Below are 12,693 nucleotides of genomic sequence, written 5' to 3'. Positions count from 1 at the left end.
CCTAGCAGGGCTATGATTGCAGAGCACATACTTTTAACTGCCTCTGTGTATGAAATGCCCATCAAAAAAAGAAGTGCTCAAAGCATATAATTTTCCTCCCCCCAGCAATTCATTTGACTGAGATTCCTCCTCTGTTCCTGTCCACAGTCCATTCTTACCCACTGTGCTGGCCTTACTGTTTTTGATAGAATCTCCAGGTATTGCTGCTATGCTCCAGGTTTTGATAAAGTTCTACCCAGGGTCATTCCAAAGATCTCTATTAAAAGTGCTTCTGAATAAGCTACAATGTGATTTCCAGAAAGGCAATTATCCCAGGAGCACACCAATGTTCTGAGAAGCAGCCATTCCTAGCATTACTGGGAGTAACAGGATGGTCTCAGACAGGCATGAGAGCCAGAAGCTACCATGTGGATAATCTTTCCCTGAGAATGAAGGCAATCAGGAGAAAAGAAGAGCTGAAATGCTGAAAGAGAAGAAGAAGGATGGGAAGTGAGTTTAATGTTGTTATTTGAGCACCTGGATCAAACCACACCTGATGCTCATATCCCCTGGACTTTCCAGATGCATGCAGCAACAGATTTTCCTCTTTCTCAAACAAGCTTAAGTTGGGTTTCTTCACTCTCCACTGAGTGGCTGCCTGAAAAATAAAGAAAATGTAATAGACATGTATGTAAAGTCCTATATTTAATTTTTTTTGAGACAGGGTCTCACTCTGTCACCCAGGCTGGAGTTCAGTGGTGTGATCACAGCTCACTGAAGCCTCAACCTCCTAGGTTCAAGGGATTCTCCCACCTCAGCCCCTCCAGGTAGTTGGTACTACAGGTGTATACCACCACACCTGGCTAATTTTCTGTATTTTATTTGTAAAGATGGGCTCTCACTATGTTGCCAGGCTAGACAACTCCTGGGCTCAAGTGATCCTCCTGCCTCAGCCTCTGAAAGTGCTGGGATTACAAGCATGAGCCACCATGCCCGGTCACTATTTGTTTCAAAAATGCAAATGCACAGGGAGAAAGAGAATAGTTTGGAGAAGAGATAATATAATAGAAGTTTGAGAGCCTTAATCAGCAACTCAGTATGTGTAAATACAGGGGAAGGGCAAAATCTGCTGTCTATGAGTTTCTGTTTAAAATGGTAGAGGAAGCACATACATTTATTGCCCATCCAATCCCCAGAAATCTCTTGGAAATTACACAGAAAGTCATCAAAGGAAATATATATAATAGCCCTGGAACCCAATAAAGGTTTTCAACAGCCGTCTAGAAAATCCAAGTCACTTCTGGAATGCAGAAAGAAGATTAACAGAGAAACTAGAACTGATACGGCCTCAACAGAAAACATGGATAGATGAAGGCTACAGCGGATGTGGGAGCCATTCTTTCCAGCCGCGTCTAAGAGGCAATTCAAGCTTAGAGTCAAAAAATATAAAAAGAAGTGGGCAGAAAGTTAAAGATATGCATTAGAAAGAGTTGGAGCTAATTGAGCCCATCATCATCATTATTGCTGGCCACATTTGCAGAATTGCCCCAAGGCCAAATTCCCAGGACTTGCCTTACCTGGTAAGGACTCCTAATGGGGTTTAGGGAGCCCATCAGAGCCTCCATAATCATACCTGACTTCCACTGAAAATATGAATGAGAAAAAAAGTTTACTTCCTAGTTATGACAGAGCATATTTTCCAATATCTTCACTGGAGAAGTGGAGCATGGAAGGTAAGTTTTACAAGATCTTACATGTCTGAAAATGTCTTTATTGCACCTTCACACTTGCATGATAGTTTGGTTTGTGGAAATTGATTCAGGGTTTTGATGGCATCACTCCATTGCTTACTAGAAGCTTCTAGAAGCCTCATGTCATTCTAAATTCTGACTCTTTTATGTAAACTATATTTTCTCCTGGAAACTTTTAGGGCTGCTTTGTCTCAACTGCTCTGAGCTTCATGTATTTGATTCCTTATAAGTCCTTTCAATCTAGAAATTCATATCCTTCCACTGTGGACATTTTTTCTTGAAGAGAGTATACTAGTTCATTCTCGTGCTGCTAACAAAGACATACCCAACTGGGTACTTTATAAAGGAAAGAGGTTTAACGGACTCACAGTTCAGCATGGCTGGGGAGGCCTCACAATCACGGTGAAAGGCAAAGGAGAAGCATAGGCATGTCTCACATAGCGGAAGGCAAAAGAGAACTTGTGCAGGGGAACTCCCGTTTATAAAACCATCAGATCTTTTGAGACTTATTCATTACCATGAGATCAGTATGAGAGAAACCAGCCCCATGATTCAACTATCTCCACCTCACCCTGCCCTTCACATGTGCTGTTTATTATGACTCAAAATGATATTTAGGTGGAGACACAGGAAACCATACCAAATAGCTTATTTGAAACTTTCCTCCCCTATATCTATCTCACTGTTTCCTCCTATTATTTGAAGGATATCTACTAGTTGGACCTTAAGTCTTCCAAAATTATGCTCAAATTCCTGTTTTCTTTCTCTGCAATTTTCTCTCTTTGACTTTTTGGCTATATTTTTCTGGGAAATTTCTGCAACATTATCTTTCAACGCTTTTATTTATTTATTTTTCTTTCCATTGACATGTATTTAATTTCTGAGAGGATTTTTTATTCCTGAATGTTTCTTTTCTATTACCTCCTGTTTTTCCTTTCTTTCTTTCTTTCTTTCTTTCTTTTTTTGAGACAGGGTCTCACTCTGTCACCCAGCCTGGAGTCCAGTGGCATAATCATGGTTTACTGCAACCTCGACCTTCCCAGGCTCAGGTTATCCTTCTGTCTCAGCCTCCCAAGTACCTGCGACTACAAGTATATGCCAACATCCCTGGCTAATTTTTGTATTTTTTGCAGAGATGGGGTTTCTCCATGTTGTTCAGGCTGGTCTTGAACTCCTATGTTCAAGTGATCTTCCTGTCTTGGCCTCCCAGAATGCTGGGATTACAGGCATGAGCCACCGTGCCCGGCACCACCTGCTCTTGTTTTATGAATACAATATCTTCTTTTATCACTCTGAAGATAGTATTTTTGTTCATTTTGTTCTTATTTCCTTCACAGCCTTTCTTTTCTATTTCCTTTTTTCTTTATTTTTTTTCTTCCTTTCTCATTCTTTCTTTCTCTTTCAGCTCTATCTCTATCTCTATCTCTCTCTTCCTGTTTGAACAGTGGTTCTTAATAGGAAGAGATTTTAGTCCCGAGGGCAATATCTGGAGATGTATTTGGTTGTCTGTCACAACTGGGAATTTGCACTACTGGGATCCAGTAGGTAGAAGCCAGGGATGCTGCTAAATATCTTACAATGCACAGCACAACAAGGATTATCCAGAGCCAAATATCAATAGTGTTGAGATAAGAAAAACCTTGTTTAGAGGCTTTTCTCAAAAGTCTTATTGTCCTTGATTCCTCACTTGTATTTTAGGAGAAACACTGAAAAGTGTGATTGGATTGATTGTGTGATTATGAGTGGAACTTGCTGGCTGTGAATTTCATGGTGGGTTGATCTGGATATGCAGTTTCACTGTGGGACTTCTTACTCTCTATGTTTATAGCTTTTCTCTTTGGCTAATCAGTTTATTCAGAGAAGAGTCATTCAATTTCCTGCCTGGAGAGTTTAAGTCTAGTGGCCAATATTCTAGGAGCTTACAGAAAAGTGAGCGACCCAGTATGTAGAGTGTCTTCAGTACAGTCTCATACCCACCTCAGCTGTAGCTGGCATCCCTGGTACCCAGTTCTTCCTAGTTTGGTCTCTGCAGGGAATCTGGCCGCTAGTCATCTTCTCAGGTAGAAAGGGGATGGGAGGGTGATCTAGGATTCTAGTTGCCTCTTATGATATATGTCAAACAATCTATTTTTAGTCCTACCTTCACCCCACTTTCAGAGTTACCTGGTACCTATAATTACGGAGCTTCTTTCCTTTGCATCATCCCCCTGGGTTGCCTCTTGAGGAGGCTGATGCAAAGAAACTGCTTAGATTTCAGCTGTCTCTAATCTGTGAAGTAAGCAACAAACTTTCTTCAGCATTCTAGCTTCCAAAATGTCGGTGCTACTCTTCCTGTCCTTGTGGGCTTATAACATTCTTCCTTTTTCTAACAAGATTTTGAAGAGAGCAAAAATAAACTATGAGTTTAATTGACCATGTGCAGCCAGAAATCTGAATGACTTTCTTTCATAGTCATTTTCTTCACCAGAAATATCATTGATTATCTCCTAGACTGCCTGAGGACTCAGAGTCCTCTTGAAAGAAACATTCTACTTCATACTCATTCATACCCTCTCATCTCTGCAGAATTACACAATTCCTGAAGAGACTTGCAGTTCTTCTCTCAATGGGATGTGTCACAATAAGAAATGTGTCAGAGATGAGACAAGCAAATGTAGCTAGAGATGAGATAAGCAAATGTAGATGTTAAATCTCTATCAGTTTCCCATAAATGGTAATGGTGCTGGGAGAAAGTTTTCTAACAGCCTATACTTTTCTCAAGGCCTTACAGGTGACATCCTTTAAAACAGTAATCTACCTTGGCCTACAGAAGTGTATTATCTATTTTGTTGTTTTGTTACAACTCATAATCCCTAGATATCTCTCATTCAGGCCCGTGGCTAGACCCCCGCTATCTACTGGTAGTGCCAAGACATGTTGAAAAGATGACATCGAGTAAAAGAAACCAGAGAAAAGTTAGCATCCAGCTCTGTTCACTTAAGGAATATCAACTAATATTTGTATTAAATATTTTGTTCCCTGTGCTGTCCTTTACATGAATTTTTCCTCAATTAAACCTCAAGACCATCTCATAAAGTTGATTCTTATTATTCCTTCATTTTTAAGATGATGAAGCCTAGATGAGCAAAAGTTAAATAAATAGCTTAAAGCTTCAAGGTCAGGTAATCTGAGTCCAGAGCCTACAGTTTTCAACATCACACTGCACCCCACGCTTGGACGAGGAGAAGAAAGAGTAGAGTGGCCACAGCTACAGCCAGCCTGTACATGGTCATCGTGCCTCAGGGTTTATAAAATGCTGTCACACATGTTGTAGTATTTGAACTCATTTAACACCACAGGAAGCTAGCTAATGCCAAGAGTGAAGTACCCTACACCAGAGAGCTTAGCAAAAATAAAACAAAGAATGAAACCTCTGGGAGGCTGAAAGGAGTGCTTAGGCATTGCTGTTCACTTCACTCCTGTCCTTGTATGAGCCTTAGCCCTGCTGTGTCTGTTACCAGCTCAGCGATTTCCACCATAGCACGCAGTCTTGGTCTGGGTTTGCGTGGAACATTGTTTCTGTTCCTGGAACAGCGGGCAGATCTTGCCAGGAGTGACGTGCTCAGGTAAGTTGAGCTGGGATCCTTGCTGGCTCTCCTTGCCATGCTTTGTTTCTGAAATTGTACAGTGGAGGGTAGCATTGGGATCCTTGATTCACAGATCCATAGGCAGAAAGAAAAATGAGAAAGACTAGGGCTCAGTGTCCTATGCTCAGACAGGGCTGTATCAGATCTATTCGGGCCCAGAGGTAGCTAACCTACCAGTCATAAATACTAGAGGAAAATCTTAACAAAATAACTCAGGTATAAAAGTGTAGATGTGTAAAATGTGGGTCACTTTTTTGGGTTTTTTTGTTTTTTGGTTTTTGGTTTTTTTTTTGAGACATGGTCTTACTCTGTTACCCAGGCTGGAGTACAGTGGCACGATCACAGCTCACTGTAGCCTCTACCTCATGGGCTCAGGTGATCCTCCCACCTCAGCCTCCCAAGTAGCTAGGACCACAAGTGCATACCACTGTGCCTGGCTAATTTTTGTGTTTTTTGTACAGAGAGGGTTTCACCATATTGCCCAGGCTGGTCTTGAACTCCTGGGCTCAAGCGATGTGCCTACCTCAGCCTCCCATAGTGCTAGGATCAAGATTAAGGAGTGACTGGGTAGGTCCAAGCAGCTAGCCAACCTTGGGTTCTGCAGGTCCAGCTGTGATTTTATGCCACTGGTGCTGGCGGTTGTCTTCTCCTGGTTAAATATCAATAGGGGCAACTCTGGGTTCTATGGCTGTCTAAGGACCACAGCAAAGATTCAAGGAATCTCTGTGTGGTTGTCAGCCCAATTCAGGAAGATGAGGTCGGGGCGATTCTAAGAACATGGAAACCCCCCTTCCCCTTCTCCACTTCTGGGGACAGGTTGCCTCTCATTACCCACTGGGCCTTTCCTTCCCTGCCCTTTTCTCCTCTCTCTTTCCTGTTCCCTTGAAGATAAAAGTTGGAGCCTGCTCCCATTTGTGTGTGGGAGCTTGGCAAAAGATGGGAGCCAATAACCAAATGTCGACTTCATATTATCTCAGGTGCCTCATAGTGGAGTTTTACAGTACTTTGTTTTAGTTTTAAGCTTACCTGAGCTACTTCTATCAAGTCTTAAACAACTCTGCCATAAAGAAATCTTTGCCTTTTACCTAGCAGGTATCCTGTTTTACTTAAGACTGCATCCTCTTATTAGTTCTCAGGGAAGGGAAGTATGATCTTTCTAGTGATTCTTTTATACATAATTGTGTAGTTACCTAACTGCTTCCTGTGTTGATCACATCCCTCAGCAAGCACACGGCAAACGCTTTGAGAATAAGGATGGTGTCTTACCCTTCTTAGCTTCACCCACAGCACCCAACCATATGATGAATATCTACTAGGTGCTAAGTAAATATTTGATAGAAGAAATGGGTGAATGAATTAGATGATTTATTAAATAAATAATCTAACTCAGATTGTTTATCTTTATAAATCTTTTTTATTGGCAACACTTTTATTTTTCCTTACACAATGGTGTGTTGCTGGGGCCTAATGTTCTCACATAATGGTAGAAAACCAAAATTTGTTATCATCTCTTTAAAGAATTGAGAATTCTGTACAAAAAAGAAAAAGAAAAATTAAAAAAATTACATAAATTAAAAGGATGAATACATTTACAGGTATAAATGCAAACCGCTTCCAACTCAAAGCAAGTAACAGCCCACGGTATTCCAGTAGGAAAACATCAGCAAAGAAAGGAAACTGGGTCCTATGGCTTGGACTTTTCCAACCCTGACAGACCGGCAGGACAGAAACAACTGGTTCAGGAGCCCTTGCCAGCCTCTAGAGAAATCCTAGAACACTCAGCCCTGACACATTAATACCCTGCACAGATCAGAGACTGCTGGCCATGCAGACTTACCAAGCCACAGACTTGTCTTCCACAAGCACGTTCTTACCTCAGCCATGAAGTGACCAAGCCACGTGTACTAAGGGTTGAAATCAAAGATATGTACAGGGTACTGGGTATTAAACAAATACCAAGGGCAACAGTTAACTGGAATACAAGGTTAAAATCAGCAACAAGTTCTATGCTCCAGTGCTGATATCAGATACAAGCTTCAAGGACAATTTCTTTTCAAAGGCTTATTCCGGTATCGTGAGGATAGCATAAGGTGTATGCATTTTCCATGGACAAATTTATACTTCTGAATTAACCCATGCAGAAATGCTATGCATCTGCTTGCAGTCCATTTAGAAGCATTTGCGGTGGACGATGGAGGGACCCGACTCGTGGTACTCCTGCTTGCTAATTCACATCTGCAGGCAGGTGGACAGTGAGGCCAGGATGGAGCCAGAGATTCACACTGAGTACTTGCACTCTGGGGGCACGATATCTTGATCTTCATGGTGCTGGGTGCCAGGGCAGTGATCTCCTTCTGCATTCTGTCGGTGATGCCAGGGTACATGGTGGTGCCGCCAGACAGCACTGTGTTGGCATACAAGTCTTTGGGATGTCCACCTCACTCTTCATGATGGAGTTAAAGGTACTTTCATGAATGCCACAGGATTCCATGCCCAGGAAGGAAGGCTGGAACAGTGCCTCGGACACCGGAACCACTTATTTGCCGATAGTGATGACCTGGCTGTCAGGCAGCTCATAGCTCTTCTCCAGGGAGGAGGAGGATGCAGCAGTGGCCATCTCCTGCTCAAAGTCCGGAGCGACATAGCATAGCTTCTCCTTGATGTCGCGCATGATCTTCCACTTGGCCATGGCGGTGAAGCTGTAACTACGCTAGGTGGGGATCTTCATGAGGTAGTCAGTAAGGTCCTGGCCAGCCAGATCCAGACGCAAGACGGTGTGAGGGAGGGTGTAGCCCTCATAGATGGGCACCGTGTGGGTGACCCCATCTCCAGAGTCCATGACAATGCCAGTGGTGCGCCCAGAGGCATAGAGCATCAGCATAGCCTGAATGGCTGCGTACATGGCCCGGGTGTTGAAGGTCTCAAACATGATCTGAGTCATCTTCTCCCTGTTGGCCTTGGGGTTTAGCGGGGTCTCGGTCAGTAGCACCAGCTGCTCCTCCAGGGCCACACACAGCTCGTTGTAGAAAATGTGGTGCCAGATCTTCTCCATGTCGTCCCAGTTTGTGACAATGCAGTGCTTGATGGGGTACTTCAGGGTCAGGATACCACACTTGCTCTGGGCCTCATCGCCCACATAGGAGTCCTTCTGGCCCATGCTCACCATCATGCCCTGGTGCCGGGGGCACCTGACGATGGAGGGGAACATGGCTCAGAGGGCATTGTCCCAGCAAAGCCGCTTTTCACATGCTGGAGCCATTGTCAATGAAGAGCGGGGGATCTCCTTCCATTGCCACAGGCGGAGGAGCACAGAGCAGAGGGAGGACATGGCGCAGGGGCTGGCAGCGATGACTGAGCATCTTTATAAATCTTATCATAAAACTGAAAAATGCAACACTACATAAAAACTTTCTACTTCTTATGAAAAAAAAAATGCCTCCTTACCTGATCTTTTCTCACAGATTTCCTCAATCTCAGAGCATCAGAGAGAAGAAGAGGCCATCATTCATTCATTCAACAAACATTTATTGAGGGCCTACTATGTGCCTGTGCCAGGCACTGTAACAGGCCTTGGAAAGACAGGACAGCTCAGTGAAAAACACAGCCCAAGTCCTTGCCCTTACTGAGCTTACATTTTATAGGCATTTAGTGGTTAGAAAGTACTACAGACTGAATTGTATCCACCTCCAACCCCAAATTCATATGTTGAAGCCATAACCCCCAATGCGACTATATGTGGAGACAGGGCCTTTTTGTAGGTAATTAATGCCAAATGGGGTCATAAGGGTGGGGCCTTAACCCAGTAGAACTGGTGTCCTTATAAGAAGAGGAAGAGGCCGGGCGCAGTGGCTCACGCCTGTAATCCCAGCACTTTGGGAGGCCGAAGCGGACAGACCATCCTGACTAACATGGTGAAACCCCATCTCTACTAAAAATATAAAAAATTAGCCAGGCGTGGTGGCAGCCGCCTGTAGTCCCAGGTACTAGGTAGGCAGAGGCAGGAGAATACCATGAACTCAGGAGGCAGAGGTTGCAGTGAGTCGGGATCATGCCACTGTACTCCAGCCTGGACAACAGAGTGAGACTCCTTCTCAAAAAAAAAAAAAAAAGAAGAAGAAAAAGAGATGCCAGAGACTGCTCTCTTTCCACATACACAGAAAGAAAAGGCCATGTGAGGAAACAGCTAGCAGGCAGCCTCTGGCAAGCCAGGAAGACAGGCCTCACTGGAGCCTCACCTTGAAGGTACCTTGATCTTGGACTTCTCACCTCCAGAACTGCAAGAAAGTAAATTTTTGTCTAGCAAAATACTTAGACTGTGGTATTTTGTTATGAAAACCTGAGTAGATTAATGTAAAAAGTGTCAATGGCTACTGTAAGATAGAAGAGGAGAAAGGAAAGAAAGGAAATTGCTCACAGAACAAGAACACTGAATGATTGTAATCACTATTTTGAATTTTTTTAAAGTTATTTTACAAGATCCTTTATTCTTTATGGATTCTAGTAGAGGAAAATTGACAACTTTCCATGATACTCCCCTTGATTCCCTGGTTTTCTCAGCACCATCTACAGCCTTTTGCTGCATGGTTATGTCTAATGTTTATCTGCCTCCCGAGGCTCATATAGCACTCCCATAGGATGTCTCGGCCTCGTTCAGACACCAGCTGCTGCTGCTCAGAGGCTGCTCTAAATATAACTGCATTCCTCTCAGGGTTTTCTCCTTTCTCCAGTGAATCAAACGCTTTGATTCTCAGTTCTGGTTTTAATTGACCAACCAGGTAATTTATTTCCAAATATAAATGATCTCCCTTCTGTATTTCAGAATTGTAAAAGACAGTCTGCTCTCCTTTGACTCTTGAATTAAGTAAGCATATACCCCAGCTAATGGCCACATGGGTCTATCCCCTGATCCCTCAACTAAACTCTGGGTGTTTGTATGTGTTATCTATTGCCATTTAATAAATTACCATAAGTGTAATGGTTTTAACAACACACATTTATTATCTCCACATCTGTGGGTCAGGAATCCAGCTGAGCTGGGTCCTCTACTTCAGGGTCTTTCACAAGGATACAGTCATATTGGTGACCAGGGCTAGGGTCTCATCTGAAAGCTCGGCTGGGAAAGGATCCAATTCCAAGCTCACTCAGGTTGTTGGCAGAATTCTGTTCCTCAAAGGCTGCTGGACTGAGGGCCTCAGTTCCTTGCTAGCTGTTGGCCAACAGCCACCGTAAGATCCTTGTCACACGAACCTCTTCTTGCTACATGGGGCTCTTGAACATGGCTATTTCCTTCACCAAAGCATGAAAGCCAAGAAGACAAATAGAGAAAATCTGCTAATGAGACAGAGGTTACATGCTTGTAACATAATTATGGAAATGATAGCTCATCACCTTTGTTGTTATCCTCTTAATCAGAAGCAAGTCACAGGTCCACACCTCTCAAGGGAGAGTAGGTTCATATGCAAGGAGGCAGGCATAATCGGGGATATTGGGAGGCAGGCATTATCAGGTCATCTCAGAAACTTCCTCCCACAGTACTGGTGAGCAGAAAATAAGCCACTTGTATCCATTACTCATCCCTACATCTCTTCTGCTTACTTTCTTATTTCCTAAGAAAAGAAAGCCTCAGGAAGGTGATACTGGTTTGGTTGTGATCATCAATCTCTTAGACATCATAGGTCAATTCTGTGAAATTTCTCCAGCACTCCAGATACCTCTTACCATGAGCCACTTGAATGACAAATAGGTACCCTCTACTAAACCCACCTGACATGGGATGTACATAATGTCTGCCAAAAACTACCTTTCCTTTCTCAGGGAATGAGCCATACTATCGGAATTTCTCAAGCCAGAAACTAAGTTACCCTGACTCCTTCCTCTCCATCACTCTGCCTTTATGGAGCAAAATATTAAGCATGTATTTCAAAAAAAGTATAAATTATGTGGAAGGGAATCTATGAATGAGGGTAGCTATTTGGTAATGATGGAGATAGGGTAACACAACAAGGGAATTCCCATGTGATTTGGGTAAATTAATTGACATCTCTAAGATATAGTTTTCTCAACTAAGAATGGAGGGATAATAATAGTAGACATAAATCAAGGAATTGTTATGAGGATCACAGGAAATGATATCTGTGAAATGCTTGTATATCTGACATCCCACAAGCCCTCTATATATATCAGCTACTATATCAGCTGTTAGAGAACCACATTATGGCTGTCATCGTTTGCTCACTAACTCAATAGTGTCTTCTCTCTTACATCCTCCACTTTAGAGACTAAGAAGCTAATTACTCATTTTCCCAGCCTCTCTTGTAGCTGGGGCTTCCCAGGGGACAGAGTTCTCGAAAAGCTTTTGTTTTTCTAATGAGAACATCTTTCTTCCTTGAACAAAGATTCAGTGTCTGCAGTGTCAGCAACCATCTGTGTCCATGAGGTAGCAAGCATTTAGTTGAACATGAGTACACTAAGGATGGTGGAGTGGAATCTCTGAGAATTCTGTCAAACAGCAGAACCAATCCAGCATCCAGCTACCTGCAGGCTCCTTGTTACCTAAGAACATGAAACCTCTCCAAGTTTAAGCTACTGTTGATCAGGAATTCTGTTATTTGCAGCTGAAAGCACTCCTAACAGATATATTTGTCAGTAGCCTAGAAGTCAAATATCTGAAATGTTAAGTCCATACATTTTGGCTATGATCATAACCTCTATCAACTCAAGGCTTGAAATCCTGTCTCTTTCCACACTGGATAACTTTTTATGTAGTGTAAATTCAGAAAAATTTTGTGGCCTCTCTAATGTTCTGTTTGTTCTTCTTGCTAGTTTACTACGTTTACCTAAAAACTGTATCCCTGACAGTGAAAGCAGCCCCACATATTCAAGGCTCCAATATTATGTCAAAGAAGTAGTAAGAAGAGAAAAGGTATCAATACTAAAAAGAGGCAGAACTTCAGAAAGAGACAACAAACAAAAGAGGAGGGAGGGAAATACAGAGATATAACCATATACAACATCAGCCCTTGGTGTTCAAATTTTACTTTGTAGTTATATTTTTAGAGATGGGGTCTCATGCTGTTACTCAAGCTGGAGTGGAGTGGCGTGATCATAGCTTACTGCAGTGTTAAAGTCCTGGGCTCAAATGATTCTCCAACCTCCTAAGTAGCTGAAAGTATAGGCACAAGCCACTGCACTAACTAGTTTTTTGTTGTTGTTTGTTGTTTGTTTGTTTGTTTTTAATTAATAGAGATGGGGTCTCACCATGTTGCTTAGGCTGATTTCAAACTCCTGATATCAAAATGTCTTCCGTCTCAGTCTCCCAAAATGCTGGGATTATAGGT

At 42.7% G+C, this 12,693-nt stretch overlaps 1 long non-coding RNA gene and 1 pseudogene across 4 annotated transcripts in view; both read right to left on the bottom strand.

Moving 5' to 3' along the window:
- Positions 1 to 478: 478 nt before the first annotated feature.
- The window catches only part of LOC108585453, a 40,489-nt gene continuing 28,274 nt past the window's right edge, over positions 479 to 12,693 (bottom strand). The window contains exons 1-3 of one of the 3 annotated variants that reach the window (XR_004184285.1): positions 1,734 to 2,580; positions 1,557 to 1,622; positions 479 to 637 (exon numbers count right to left, since the gene is read on the bottom strand). This is a non-coding gene — a long non-coding RNA (uncharacterized LOC108585453). Of the gene's footprint in view, positions 638 to 1,556; positions 2,581 to 12,693 lie in introns of those variants that run through there. The other 2 variants (XR_001901801.2, XR_002521567.2) reach the window with 2 other exon arrangements.
- LOC103883706 lies at positions 6,999 to 9,227 on the bottom strand (annotated as a pseudogene). Its single transcript, XR_646040.4, has one exon. The product of XR_646040.4 is annotated as an actin, cytoplasmic 1-like (transcript).

This window comes from Papio anubis, chromosome 6 (genome assembly GCF_008728515.1).
Source record: "Papio anubis isolate 15944 chromosome 6, Panubis1.0, whole genome shotgun sequence".
NCBI lineage: Eukaryota > Metazoa > Chordata > Mammalia > Primates > Cercopithecidae > Papio > Papio anubis.
The sequence above is the reverse complement of the archived record's forward strand: the minus strand, read 5'-3'. Positions and strand labels throughout refer to the sequence as shown.